The sequence below is a fragment of the Sapajus apella genome, unplaced genomic scaffold, assembly GCF_009761245.1.
Source record: "Sapajus apella isolate SASKATOON/1434 unplaced genomic scaffold, GSC_monkey_1.0 scaffold74, whole genome shotgun sequence".
Taxonomy (NCBI): Eukaryota; Metazoa; Chordata; class Mammalia; order Primates; family Cebidae; genus Sapajus; species Sapajus apella.
This window is the reverse complement of record NW_022437014.1, coordinates 3956617-3972210: the sequence shown is the minus strand read 5'-3', so window position 1 is coordinate 3972210 and position 15594 is coordinate 3956617. Positions and strand designations below refer to the sequence as shown.

At 38.5% G+C, this 15594-nt stretch overlaps 1 long non-coding RNA gene across 1 annotated transcript in view; it reads right to left on the bottom strand.

The window, feature by feature from the left end:
* Positions 1-9470: 9470 nt before the first annotated feature.
* Positions 9471-15594, bottom strand: part of LOC116532043 — an 18439-nt gene continuing 12315 nt past the window's right edge. The window contains exon 3 of the long non-coding RNA XR_004260689.1: positions 9471-9480. This is a non-coding gene — a long non-coding RNA (uncharacterized LOC116532043). The remainder of the gene's footprint in view (positions 9481-15594) is intronic.

Genomic DNA, 15594 nt, shown 5'->3' with positions numbered 1-15594 from the left:
TATAATTCTTAAGGGCCCCAGGATTTTCAGAATGGTAAATGAGCATTAGCTTCAAGTTAAAGTCACCCGCTGCTTTAGCTTCTAACAAGAGAGCCAGTTCTTTTGAAGCTTTGAAGGCAAGCATCGACCTAGTTAGGAAAGTCCTAGATGTTATCATTCTCCAATAGAAGGCTGTTTAATCTACATTGAAAATATGTTGTTTAGTGTAGCCACCTGCATCTGTAATCTTAGCTTGATCTTCTAAATAATTTGCTTCAGCTTCTACATCAGTACTTGCTACTTCACCATGCACTTTTATGTTATGGAGATGGCTTCTTAAACTTTGTGAACCAACCTCTGCTAGCTTCCAACTATTCTTCTGTAGCTTCCTCACCTCTCTCAGCATTCAGGGAATTGAAGGGTTAGGGCCTTGCTCTCAATTAGCTTTTGGCTTACAGGAATGTTGGGGTTGGTTTATTTCAGCAATATTGCTGTTTGACTTTCTTGTTGTTCATGTATTCACGAGAACAGCACTTTTAATTTACTTCAAGAATTTTTCCTTTGCATTCATAACTTGGCTGTTTGTCTCTAGAGTTCTAGATTTTGGTTAGCTCAGCATTCAGCATTATATATGCCTTTCTTGCTAAGCTTAATCATTTCTATTTTATCTTGAGATTCCAGCAATTTAGCCCCACCTCCAGGCTCCGCTTCTAATTCTAGTCAACTTGTTATTTCCACATCTACAGTTACTTCTTCCACTGAAGTCTTAAAGCCCTCAAAGTCACTGTCAGGCTTGTGACTCTTCCGTTCACTTGAACACTTAAAGGCCTTTGTAGAGTTATTAAATTGGTGTAATTGCAATATTGTTGTGTCTCAAAGAATAGGAGGCGTAAGAAGAGAGGGAGAGAGATGGGAGAAGAGCCAGTTGATGAATCAGAATGTGGACAACATTTATCAATTAAGTTTTCCATCTTATATGAGCATAGTTCGTGGTGCCCCAAAACAATTATAGTAGTAACATGAAAGATCACTGATTGCATCACCATGATGTATAATAATGAAAATGTTAGAAACATTGCAAGAGTTACCAAAATGTGAGAGACACAAAGTGAGCACATATTGTTAGCAAAATGGTGCCAATAGACTTGCTCGATACCGCGTTGCCACAAACCTTCAGTTTGTAAAGAAACACAATATCTGTGAAGCACAGTGAAGCAAAGCACAATAAAATGAGGGATACCTGTACAGGATTTCTTTTTGGAGCAATGAAGTTTTCCAAAATTGATTATGGTGATACTAACACAATTCTGTGACTATACTAAAAATCATTTAATTAGATCATTTTCCTTGGCAGTTGTATGGTGTATATTTTTAAAAGCTGTTACAAAATATTTCATATGCCCAAAAGGGAATAATGGCAAGGAATGGAATTTGGGAACCTTGAACTTGGAAAAGACCTTAGAGCCGATCTCCTCTGACCTCCCACACGTCTGAGTGCTCCTAAAAAAAAAATCAGAGGCCTCTGTGGACTGATACTATGAATTTTAGTATTCTCTCTTTTGGTCTTTGATGCCATCTATCAGTTATTTTGCCTTTCTTTCACATTGCCCACAATTATGCTAACTCTTTAGGACAGTCTCCATGAGACCCCTACACAACTTCATTCCCCTTATGCTGATCAGTTATTCACTGAGAAATATGTCATCACCAGCCATATTTATCTTACTGACCAGCCCTTACTCTCTCCACATTGCTATGCATTTCCTCTCATCTCCATGAGAGAAGCTCTTCTGTTAAAGATCAAAGGCATTCTCTTTCTTGCCTCCCATCTTCTTGATCTCCTGCCACTTCCCATCTCTTCCCTCTCCCACTACCTTATGTTCCAGATATTTCAAACCAGTTGGGTTCCTGATAAGCCATGCTGTTTCTACCCCCATGTCTTTTGCAACCCCCCACCTCTGCCCCACTTATCTTGAACATTCTCCTTATTGACCAGCATTTATTGAATGATAGGGTCCACAAAAAACTCCTACATACACTTCAAATCTGCTCAACATTACCATCTCCCTAAAGTCCTCTCTAGTTCCATTCTCCGCCTCCTCCTTCTCCTAGCAGAGCATCAGCTTTTCGTTCTCTACTAGTTAAAATTTGTCCGTGTTCCTTTGTACATATTAATCCAAATTGCATATGTTATACCAAATTGACATTATCGGTTTGTTTACATGTCAGTCTCTTGAAACCCTGAGCTCTTTGAAGGAGGAAGTGTTTCTCCTTGGCCTCAGTGTTTCTTAGAATCTACATGACTGGTGCATACCAGATGCTTTTTGAAACAGTTAAAGGAATCTCATTATGTCACCCTAATTGATGGTTATCTAGTCCTAACCTGAATGTTGTCATTAACAGGGCATTCACTCCTTTTTGAGACAGACCACTTCAAGTTTGGAACATTGTAATTATTGGGAAAGTTCTCCTTGAGTCCAAATTATTGAGCCCAAATATTCTTTCCTTTAATGTTCATTCATTGATCCCGGCTCCACCTTGTCAAACATATAAATCAATCTGTTTCCTCTTGAGCACAATAGCTCTATCAAATGGTTGCTGATTACATTGATGTAACTTCGTCCTTTTTTTTTTCCTCCTCTGATCACACGCAGAGTAAGAGCATTTTCTCTCACTCAAGCTAAATATTCCCACTTTGTTAAGGCATTCTGGTTTAAATGGAATCTTGGTCTCTCACGGTCCTACTTGACTTCTATGGATGCTTTCTAGTTGGTCAGTGTCTTCATCCAGTGGCTCACAGAACTGGTCCTGGCCCCTGGATGTCACTTGAAAAGAGAGAAGAGAACAAGACTCGAGGTTCACGGGGTCAGGAACGATGCTCCTGTTCATGCAGCCCAGAGCTTTTTGTGAACCATGTCATACCATTGTAGTGGACTAAAACTTACAGGATTTCTCAGATGACTTATTGGTCAAGAATTTACCTGAAGTATTGAAATGGTCAAATGAAACCAGCAATACCATAATGACCTAGAGGTTGGAAAGTTGGGAGGGAATGGCCCAGAGGAGAAAAAGGCCAAAGACAGGAATGTGGATGCTGATAGATTTTGCAACTACTTTATCATTTCACTAAAGCTTCACTGTGCAGTACATTTCCGTATAGACAGGGATCATGGCTACTGATGCATCATTGTAGCCCTGCAACTGCAACAGTGGCTGGTACAGAACAAGCACTTAGCAAGCATTTTTGAGCAAGTGGGCACAACTGAAACCTGGAACATTGCAACCTGGCATTGTATTTCTAGCAGTGGGGAAAAAGCATCTCTCTGTGAGTATGTGCTATGCTAGGGGTGTGTGGACTCAAAAGCAGAGGTGTTTATAGCAATAATTTTCATACGATGCTCTGGGGACAGGTTCTTAGGGAGGGTAGCAGGGGATGCAGTTGAGCAGGGTCTCACATTCCCATCCCACCACAAACTTAGAACAGCTTGACTTTTAGTTGTTTTGTGTATTGTATTTCCACACACGTTTTCTTTTGAAGACCTGGCTTGTTGGCTAAAAATCATGTTACTATTACCAGGTTTTGATGATGTTTGCAGCCATCTTATCATTTCAGGAAGAGATTAAGGTTTAGGTTAAAATGACAGTGAAGAACTACAATGCCCATCTCTCCCACATTTGAGCTGGTAGGTATTTTGCTGCTGCCTATATGGTCTAGAGACAGGAAACCTCATGTCACACCAGACAGCCAGCTGGGCCAGGTCTCCTGCAAAGAGAATCACAATGGGCACACTCTGCTTGTCGCAAAGCAAAGCAGCTTTTTTTTCTGAGCTCCATTGGAAGATTTCTGGGCAGACATGGGCCAGGCCAGACCCTCTTGTAGAAAGATCTCACTCCTCAGGCTCAGGAAATGCTCATTCCTTCACAAATATTTCCCGATGACTCTCCTTACTCTGCTTTGTCCACATTAGCTGGCTTCCACGCCTAAATCTTGGCCTTTCCCAAACCCACTTTATTATTACCTGCACTGAGAGTGGGAAATTAGTTTAAGATGCAGAAATGGTTGTGCACCCATAACTTTAACCAGGTGAAAAAACTCAGGAGTGAAGTAGGGGAACTGAGAGACATGAGATACTTCTGTAAGACTTGCCATAAAGTGAGCAAAGAAAAGCACCCACCCTAATTCCAGGAAAAAAAGGAATAGGTGTAGCTTTTGAGAGCAGAGCTGGAAGAAGATCTATTATACCAATGCCATCTTACTCTATATTTCATCAGAGGCTGCGTGTCTCCTAATAATCGTCCTGATGGAAACTGAAGAGCTCTCCTGGTATCCCAATGGGGTAGAGTCAGTTTCACATTCAGTGTCTCTTTCTCCCTCTATTTTTCCTTTTTTTTTTTTGAGACAGAGTCTCACTCTGTCACCCAGGCAAGAGTGCAGTGGCACAATCACAGCTCACTGCAGCCTCAACCTCCTGGGCTCAATCGATCCTCCCACCTCAGCCTCCTGAGTAACTGGGACTACAGGCATGTGCCACCAAACCTGGCTAATTTTTTTTTTTTGGTACGTTTTTTAGAGGCAGGGTCTTGCCATGTTGCTCAGGCTGGTTTTGAACTCATGGGCTCAAGTCATCCACCCGCCTTAGTATCCTGAAGTGGTAGGATTACAGGCATGAGCCACCACACCCAGTCCCAGTGTCTCTCTTAAAGAAGAGAGAAAAAAATGCGTCTTCCAGATGTACCACAACCCTTTTATTTAGGAAAAGTCTTAAATTCTTGACTGTCAGACCTCCCCAAAGGATCACGAGCTTGAAAGAACACATTTTTAAAGATACTAATTCATGCCTTGAGCTTTTCTCCACAGCGTGAGTCTATGACAGGTAACATTTTGCTCCAAGTCAAAGCTACATCAACCGAAATGAAAATTTGTTCGAGCACATCTCAGGCCCAAATGATGTCTCAGGCCCCAAACACGAGTTTCAAATGGCACCAGGGTAAATACTGAATGTTTTCATAGTCTTTGTCCAAAATAAACATTTGAAAAATCCCAGAGGTTTTAGTTTCCTGAAGTAAAGAAAAATCATATTTCCAGCTGTCATTGGAAAATATCATGAAAAAATCCCACGTTTTTATCTTCCCAAATATTTTTACAATTACTAAATACTTAAAGGACTATTTCCATTTGTTTTTATGTTGGTGAGCTGTTCATACGGAAGGCACTTACATCAGGAGTCCTGAGGTATTGAAACAGGTCACATAAAACTACAGGAGAGGCTTCCTCCTTTACCCTCCTTTTTGAGTGAAGTAAGAGTCTGATATAATTGTCCACGTGCTCAGTAAATGTGCCAAAGTGCAATCTTTTGTTTTTACTATTAAGAATGTTTTATAAACACATGGTGATCAGCATACTCTGACTTTCAGAAATATTAACTGCAAAATTGGCAGCAAGCTTCAACATTTGCGAAAATCCATATGTTCATTAAATTATTTGTGGGCTTTTTTTGTGGGCTTTTTTTTTTTTTTTTTTTTTGCTGTTGTTACTGCTTGCACTTTTTGAAGGCAGTTTCTGTATCTTTTCTTCTCAAGGCCTTTGGGGTCCTTTCGAATTTTAATTGAAATATGGTAATCCATCTTCTTTGCTAAAATTCATTTTTGTAAGTCAAGATTTTAGAACTTTCCCTGAGGTTTGTAAGAGCTGTAGGAGGTTTAAAACTTTTTTCATTGTTCAGTAGTTTTGCTCAATTTGTAAAACACACAAGAACTGTGATACATTATTGTCCTTTAATGACTAGAATATGTCGATTTTAGTAGATATAACAGATAATCTTTCAGGATTTGGCATGATGAAGTCATAGGACTGGAAGAGACCTGGTAAGATTATCTAGTCCCAATATTTGTCTTGAGATCCTTTAGGACCACCCCAGAGAAATAAAACGTTGTTCTATTTTTAAAGCTCTCCCCTAGAGATGTTTTTCTTCCTTGACAACAATTTATCATGTAGCAATCTTTATTTCCCTTTTATAGATATATATCTTTCCTTATTGCCGTATTTTTTTTCTCAGATTTCTTCACATTCATTAGACAATTTCAAAACCACCACTGCAGATCATTTGGTGCTACCATTTCTATTTTATGGACAAGGACATTGAGCCATAGGAGTTAAGTGGCTGGCCCCAAGCCTCATTAGAGATGTGAGTCACATTTGGGAGTGAGAACAGAGCCACAGCCTTCATTCCTGAGCTGTTTCCTCAACGCTACATTTTTCTTTAACAAATCAAAAAGCAAAAGCAAAAAGAATCACATCTGAGAGACCAAACAGTGGTAATCAGATGTGCACAAGCCAATGGCTACTGTGGAAAGAGTTCAACCACCTACAGAGCAATGTCCATCTGTGCTTGTGCAGATACTGAGCTTTCTCTTGGCTCATTTCCTAATCTCATCACAAGGAGATAGAAAGGCAATTGTCAAGAAAAAGGACATGCCTTGCATTGCTGTAACTCCAAACATGAGCAAGTGGATTGAGCTACTACCAAAAAGCAAATTCCTTAGTTGATTTGCACCAAGCAGTTCACATGAAACTGGCTGGCTCTATCACTATTGTTCTCATATCGGTACCACTGGACAGCTTTAATTAATATCAGAAACAGTGCAGGAAACATCCTTTAATTATTCCTGTTATGTTTAGAGAAACTGTAGCTTACTAAAAACAAAGTAAACTATAAGCCTTTGAACTCGAGTGTTATCTTTGTCCTTTGGCTTGTGAGGGTTTTGTGTTATCGGACATGATAATTTGTTTTCAGTGATAGCCTTGATGAAATTAATTGAGTTTTAGACTAGCATACATTTCCTTTTGCTGATACTTTCACTCTTGGCAAGGTCTTATCTGAGCAGTTAGTCCTGTTCTCGTCTGGTTCTGTCTGCTGAGATTCAATAGCTGCAGGACTGTTGTTGTTTTAAACAAAGATGTTTACTTTTGTTATTAATGTAATATTCAATTCACTTCCCCTTTTTATCTTCCCATAACGTAGAGACCGACTCCCTTTTTTTGATAGAGATGACAATTTTGGACTTCACTGCTAAGTTTCCTTGGAAACACCCCATAAGACCTTTCCAAATATATCATCATCATAAGGGGGAAAGCCATTTCAGACACTCCTATCTGTACACTTGGCTTGAAGTCAATTGTTACCTAACTGCTAGGTCCTAAACATTTCCTTTTATTTTTTTTTTACAGCTGTATTCTTTTTTTCAAACATTAAAGTGGTATAATGCTTAGGGGGAAAAAATATAAAACTTAAAATGAGATCTCCTCATCCACATGTTGACATCACCTAGTTTTAGATCATGCTGTGCATTGAATATCATTTTTGAAATTTTTTGCTCATATATTACTATATATAAGATAGATTTTATATTAAAGAAATAATAATATATTTAGTATTCTGCAATTAGCTTTTATGTGTCTTAATTTGTCTTAGATCTCTTCCTAAACAGGTTTTAAAATTTTAATTAGTGCCTTATTGACAGAGATTAAGTTCTTCCCAGTGTTTTTGCTATTATAGAACAATATGAATTTATTTGAGCATGAGAAGTGAAGTGTTAATCTGTCTTTAATATTTCAAAATAGTATTTTTGTTGAGTAATCCATTTTTTTATCATTTCAATAGGATTCTTTATGATTTAAGAAATGATACGTATGTCTCCTTAGAAACTATTGTTTGAATCACCAACCACTGTTTACTGTTAATCTGGGTGTCCCTCAAGCTATGCATGAACTACTCCTTAACATTTATTCAGTTAGACAACCAATGTTTACATTCTTCCTACCTACCGAACACTGTTGGTTTCTGGGTGTACAATGGAGAGAGATGTAGCCATGGCTCCCACTTTTGTGGTAATGAGCCAGCCTGCATTGAGTAAAGTATAAAGAAATTACAAAAATAGCAATATCTCCATTCTCTTCTTCTTTTCATTGGTATAGTTGGGACTACTTTGGGACTCTACTCTGTCAGACATCTGTCTTTCAGGTGTCAATAACACAGTATTTCAGTTACTTTCACTTTTTATTATGTTTCATGTATGATGGAGCTAAAGATTCTTCCTGCGTTGTTCTTTTTCCTCTTCAGAAAGGTCTTGACTATTTTTACACATTTATACATCCAACAAAGGACTAATATCCAGAATCTACAAGGAACTCAAACAAATTAGCCAAAAAAAGCAAATAATTTTATCAAAAAGTGGGCTTAGGACATGAATAGACAATTCCCAAAAGAAGATATACAAATGCCAACAAACATATGAAAAAAATGCTTGACATCACTAATGATCAGGGAAATGCAAATCAAAACCACAATGCAATACCACCTTACTGCTGCAAGAATGGTTATAATAAAAAATAATAGATGTTGGTGTGGATGCAGTGAAAAGTGAACACTTTTACACTGCCGGTAGGAATGTAAACTAGTACAACCACTATGAAAAACAGTGAGGTGATTCCTTAAAGAACTAAAAGTAGAACTACCATTTGATCTAGCAACCACACTACTGGGTATCTACCCAGAGGGAAAGAAGTCGTTATATGAAAAAGATACTTATACATGCTTGTTAATAGCAGCATAATTCACATTGTAAAAATATGGAACCAGCCCAAATGTCCCTCAATCAGTGAGTAGATAAAGAAACTGGCATATGTAAATATGAGGAATACTACTCAGCCATGAAAAGGAGCAAATTAATGGCATTTGCAGCAACCTTGATGGAACTGGAGAATATTATTCTAAGTGAAGTAACTCAGGAATGGAAAACCAAATATAAGTTCTCAATCATAAGTGGGAGTTAAGCTATGAGGATACAAAGGCATAAGAATGATACAATGGACTTTGGGGACTCGGGAAAGGGTTGGGGGTATAAACGACTACAAATTGGGTTCTCCTCAAGGGAGTGTATACTGCTCACTTGATAGGTGCACCAAAATCTCACAAATCACCACTGAAGAACTTACTCACGTAACAAAATACTACCTGTTCCCCCAAATTTAAAAAAAAATCACATATTTATAATTTCAAATAAATTTTAGTGGCATTTTGTTGAGTTTTGAACAAATGAAAACCTGCTTGAATTTTGTTTGGGACTACATTGAATGTATTCATTAAATTACAGAGAGTAGACTTTATATGTTTTAAAACATCATGTTAAGAAAGTGTTTCAGTTAGGGCCTTTTGGGTGCAAATTGATCTGAGCAAAAATAGAATGTGGCTCCTTAACTGAAAAAATCATAAGATTGGTGCAGTTTGATTTAGGGTCTCAAGTGACAACACCGAGATCCAGATGTTTTTCATAATTCAGGTTAAGATACCTCAATTGTGGCTTCAACCATTCATTCATACAGAAAATATTTACCAGGTACCTAATATGTGCCAGGAACGACTCTTTTAGTGCTAGAAATATGGTTGCCAAAAAGGCAACTAAAAGTACCTGGCTTCATGAGAATTACATTCTAATGGTTCTCTTTTAGGTGTAAGGCAAGAGCAACATGGCTACCTATACTGCTCAGCCTACAGCCTCCTAGGCTCAAGTCCTGTGGAAAACCAAAGATCCTATACCCTGAAGAGTTGGCACATCATCCTGGCTCTAAATTAGCTCGTGTAGTCAGAAGTTAGAAATACCATTATGCTTTTGGCATAATCACCTGCATGTGGGACTCGGAGTGTATCAACCCTTACCAAAATGTGTGGCCTGAAAGAGGATAGGTACAGTTCAAGGAAATTTGGATTGCTGTTGACAAAAGAGAGGGGAAAGAAAACTGCATCCCAAACCCTACAAATAGCTATTATATGAACTGTTTCTTCCATTTTTTTTAAATTCAGGAGTGAGTATTAAATTTCATTAAATGTCGTATAGGTTTCTGCCGAGAAATTACATCATCTTTCTCTTTTAACTACTTAGTATGGTGAATTATATTGAAAGATATTCCATTATTAAACTTTTCCTCCATTCTTGGAATAAACTTGCTTTGTCATGGTATAATTATATTTAAAATGCATTGCCAGATTTCACTTGCTACCATTTTGTTCAGGATTTTTGTTTTGATATTAATGAGATTTTTGTGAAGGAGGTTGACAAGGTGTTGGTTTTAACATTACATAGGCTTTATAAAAAGAATTTGTAAGTTTTTTTCCTTGACTACTATAGTTTGCTGTTCTTGCATTGCTATATATTAACAGCAACTGAGTAACTTATAAAGAAAGGTTTAATTGGGTCATGGTTCTGCAGGTTGTACAGGAAGCATGGTGTTGGCACCTGCCCTGCTTCTAGGGAGGCCTCAGGAAGCTTACAATCATGGTGGAAGGTAACAGGTGAGCAGGCATGTCACATGGCAAAAGCAGGAGTCAGTGAGACAGATAGTGGAAGGGAAGGTGCCAAACACCTAAATGACCAAATTTTGTGTGAACTCAGACTGAGAGCTCACTCATTACCAAAGGAATATCCCAAACCATCATGCGAGATCCACACTCGTGATCCAAACACCTCCTACCAGGTCTCTTCTCCAACATTGGGGATTACATTTCAATATAAGATTTGGGCAGGGACAAATATCTAATCCATATCAACTACAATTTGTGAATGTTTAATAGCACCAGACTTACCAGTTTTTAGAAAGTTTGCAAATAATTACTGGTACAATTATAGCAGGAATATGTTTTTTTCAGTGCCCAGCAACTTTTGAGCAACACTTTAATGGTTTGCTGTTTCTCACATTGTGAGTTCTTCATGCTCAAAGTAGAGCTCCTGTATTTTCCAGGTTTCCTTTCAAATGGGAAGCATCCATCAAGACTAATGCAAGAGTTGGAGGCAGAAGTAAGCACCATGAGGTAGGAACCCATGACTAGGAGTTTGAAGGCCAGGCAGGCTTGTTGGCAGATGCACCTGGAGTCTTCACAGGAAACTGTGGCAAGCCACAGGCAGCAGAGGCATTCTCAATTGCATTGTTCTTGTCTGTGTAACATCCTAGTCTGGTTCTCCCGTCCTCCTGGAGTTCCTATGAGTTGCCTGATATTTTCTACAAATCTCTTTATGCTTCAATTAGCCAGGGCGAGTTCCGTTTACATCAAATTGGTAGATGCTAAGGGAAATAATTGCAAGCAACAGATCCTTAAGGAAATGAGAATCTAGGACTGGTTACTGAGCCAGTTAAAAAATAAAATAAATAAATTTAGGAGTTCTCAAATTCCCAAGTAATCATCATCCAGGCCATGGAATAGAACATTACTAGTACCCAGAAGCATTTATCTCTGGGCTGTCTGTCTCTTCCTAAGAGGTACTCTCCTGACTTCTACCTGAAAAACCTACCAAAGATAGGTTTGCCTGTTAAACTTTATATAAAGGAACTCATATGTATGTATATTCTATTGTAGTTAGCTTCTTTTTCTTAATATCATGTTGACTGACGTATATGGCCATATTGTCAGTGTATTGTAGTCCTTTGTATGACCACATCACAGGTATTTTTCTAGTCATTATACCATCGATGGACATTTAGGTTGTTTTTACTCTTAACTGTTATGAATTATGCTGAAATGTACTCTTTTGCACATGTCTTTTGGTGCATATTTGTATTTTTTTCTTCTGGATATATGTATATGTAGAAGTGAAATTTCTAGAGCATAGAATATGTTTATATTTAGCATTAGGAGATAATATCAGAGTTTTCTGAAGTAATCATACCAATTTACAGTTTTATCATCAGTGTATCAAAATCCTAGTTGTGCTGTATTCTTGCTGACTCCTGCCAAGCCACAGTCTTTTGAACTTGGGTCTTTCTTTCAAAATTTTGGTCATTCTGATGTGTATGTAGTGACAGCTCGTCATAGTTTCAATTTGCATTTCTCTAATGACAAATAAGGTAGAGCATCCTTTTTTAATTGTACTTTAGTTTCTGGGGTACATATGCAGATCATGCAGGATTATTGCATAGATACACACATGGCAATGTGGTTTGCTGCCTCCATCCCCCTGTCACCCACATCTGGCATTTCTCCCCATGTTATCCCTCCCAGACCTCCCCACTCCCCCCGCTGTCCCTCCCTTACCCCCCACAACAGACCCCAGTGTGTGATGCTTGCCTCCCTGTGTCCATGTGTTCTCATTGTTCAACACCCGCCTATGAATGAGAACATGCGATACTTGATTTTCTGTTCTTGTGTCAGTTTGCTGAGAATGATGGTTTCCAGATTCATCCATGTCCCTACAAAGGACATGAACTCATCGTTTTTTATGGCTGCATAGTATTCCATGGTATACATATGCCACATTTTCCTTGCCCAGTCTATTGTTGATGGGCATTTGGGTTGGTTCCAGGCCTTTGCTATTGTAAACAGTGCCACTATGAACATATGCGTGTGTGTCTTTATAACAGAATGATTTATAATCCTTTGGGTATATACCCAGTAATGGGATTGCTGGGTCAAATGGAATTTATATTTCTAGGTCCTTGAGGAATCACCACACAGTCTTCCACAATGGTTGAACTAGTTTACACTCCCACCAACAGTGTAAAAGTGTTCCTATTTCTCCACATCTTCTCCAGCATCTGTTGTCTCCAGATTTTTTAATGATTGCCATTCTAACTGGCGTGAGGCGGTATCTCAATGGAGTTTTGATTTGCATTTTTCTAATAATCAGTGATGATGAGCATTTTTTCATGTTTGTTGGCCTCATATATGTCTTGTTTTGAAAAGTGTTCATATCCTTCTCCCACTTTTGGATGGGTTTGTTTGTTTGTTTGTTTCTTGTAAATCTGTTTTAGTTCTTTGTAGATTCTGGATATTAGCCCTTTGTCAGATGGGTAGATTGCAAAAATTTTTTCCCATTCTCGTGGTTGCCAGTTCGCTCTAATGATTGTTTCTTTTGCTGTACAGAAGCTCTGGAGTTTAATTAGGTCCCATTTGTCTATTTTGGCTTTTGTTGCCAGTGCTTTTGGTGTTTTAGTCCTAAAGTCCTTGCCCATGCCTATGTCCTGAATGGTTTTGCCTAGGTTTTCTTCTAGGGTTTTTATGGCGTTAAGTCTTATGTTTAAGTCTTTAATCCATCTGGAGTTAATTTTAGTGTAAGGTGTCAGGAAGGGGTCCAGTGGTAGAGCATCTTTTCATACAATGGTCTGATATTTGAAAATTCTCTTTTCTGAAGTGACCAAGTTTCTTGTTCATTTCACTCCTTGGTTATCTGTCTTTTTCTTACCAACTAGTAAGACACCAACTCTTTGTTGGTTATATTTGGTGCAAATATCTTCTTTCACTCTGAGGATTTCCTTTATGTTATCCTAATGGTGTCTTTGATGAATAGGGTTTCTTGATTTTAACATAATCTAATTTGTAGTTGAGTTTTAAGGAAGTGAGGACTGGATGGGACACTGATGATCCATGGCAAATGGGTGAAGTGGCCTTTAAATTTCAGCTGCAGCTGTTTGGAAAGAAGTGCAAAGTCTGAACAAAGTGAGTGGCTTTTGACAGCAAAAATTCTGAAGATAGTGAGGAATATAAGGGCTTTGGGGTAGAATGGCTCCTTCTAATCATGTCACATGGCTTACAATAAAGCAATGGTGAGCTCAAGATTTTAAATCTTTGGGTAAAATCTCTGTCAAAAAGTCAGGAGCATTTTACACTTTCCTAAGATAATATATTTTCTCTTGTATTCACAAGGCTGTTCTGACTATAAATCAAATATCTGATCATATAGATCTATGAATTATACTGCAGACTGAATTTAAAGAATTTATGTAAATGTATGAATTCACAACCAGAGAAAATTATGAAATGAATTGGGAAACAGACCCTGATAATTGGAATTAGGATGCTTGGGAAGATTTAAATGATTTACTGAATCCTCAAATCCCTAAATACCTAGATTCCAATGAGACTCTCATAGGGCAGCACCAGCTCCAAATATTATGTCTGATGAGGCCGATTTGCTTAAACGTCTGTAACAAACTCACCTACTTTGCGAAGGGAGGCAGGCCAGTTTCCCTCATGGCCCACTTCTACTTTCATTGTCATCAAATCTTTATCTAGAGTCAGATATCAGACACACCCAGGAGAAAGTTTATGCACTAAAATAATTGCAAATATTCTTTTCAAAATGAATTTTACCACACACAGCATGGCTCCCTCAACCTGAAGACTCGGCATGAAACCCTTTCATGGTTTCCTGTTGTGCTTAGAATAGACTTGAAGCCTTGGTGGCCCTGTGAAGTCTTGCACAGCCCAGCCTCTGCCTGTATCTGCAGCCTCAACTTGTACCACTCCTGTCCTTGGTCTTTTACCTTTAGTCACAATATCCTTTACATGTGTTCGTCCCTCTACTTCTGGATCTCCTTGAACCCCTCGTATCACCTAGAAGGGTACATTTCACTCTTTTTTCAAATGTCAGTGAACCATGCATGTTGCCTTCACTGCATTGATTTTTGTGTGCAATTATATTCTGGCATTTTTGGTGATTATTGATTAATGTTCATAGCTCACTAGAAATTCTAAGTTCTGTCAGAGGGCAGATACCGTGTTTGTTGTTGTTTATCATATCTTCAGCATTTAGCATGTGCCTAATTTTAAAAATTGTATTTTAGGTTGTGGGGTACATGTGCAGATCATGCAGGATTGTTACATGGCAAGGTGGCTTGCTGCCTTCCTCCCCTCATCACCTATATCTGGTATTTCTCCCCACATTATCCCTCACTACCCCTCCCCTAGTCTCCCCCAACTGTCCGCAGTGTGTGATGCTCCCTTCCCTGTGTCCACGTGTTCTATTTGTTCAATACCCGCCTATGAGTGATACCATGCAGTGTTTGATTTTCTGTTCTTGTGTCAGTTTGCTGAGAATGATGGTTTCCAGATTCATCCATGTCCCTATGAAGGACAGGAACTCATCGTTTTTTATGGCTGCATAGTATTCCATGGTGTATATGTGCCACATTTTCTTTATCCAGTCTATTACTGATGGACATTTGGGTTGGTTCCAGGTCTTTGCTATTGTAAACAGTGCCACAGTGAACATACGTGTGCATTTGTCTTTATAATAGAACAGTTTATAATTCTTTGGGTATATACCCAGTAATGGGATTGCTGGGTCAAATGGTATTTCTAGGTCCTTGAGGAATCACCACACTGTCTTCCACAATGGTTGCACTAATTTGCACTCCCACCAACAGTGTAAAAGTGTTCCTATTTCTCCACATCCTCTCCAGCATCTGTTGTCTCCAGATTTTTTACTGATCACCATTCTAACTGGCATCAGGTGGTATCTCAATGTGGTTTTGATTTGCATTTCTCTAATGACCAGTGATGATGAACATTTTTTCATATGTTTGTTGGCTTCATAGATGTCTTCTTTTGAAAAGTATCTCTTCATATCCTCTGCCCACTTTTGAATTGTTTATTTCTTGTAAATGTGTTTTAGTTCTTTGCAGATTCTGGGTATTAGCCCTTTGTCAGATGGGTAGATTGCAAAAATTTTTTCCCATTCTGGTGGTTGCTGGCTCGCTCTAATGATGGTTTCCTTTGCTGTACAGAAGCTCTGGAGCTTAATTAGATCCCATTTGTCTATTTTGGCTTTTGCTGCCAATGCTTTTGG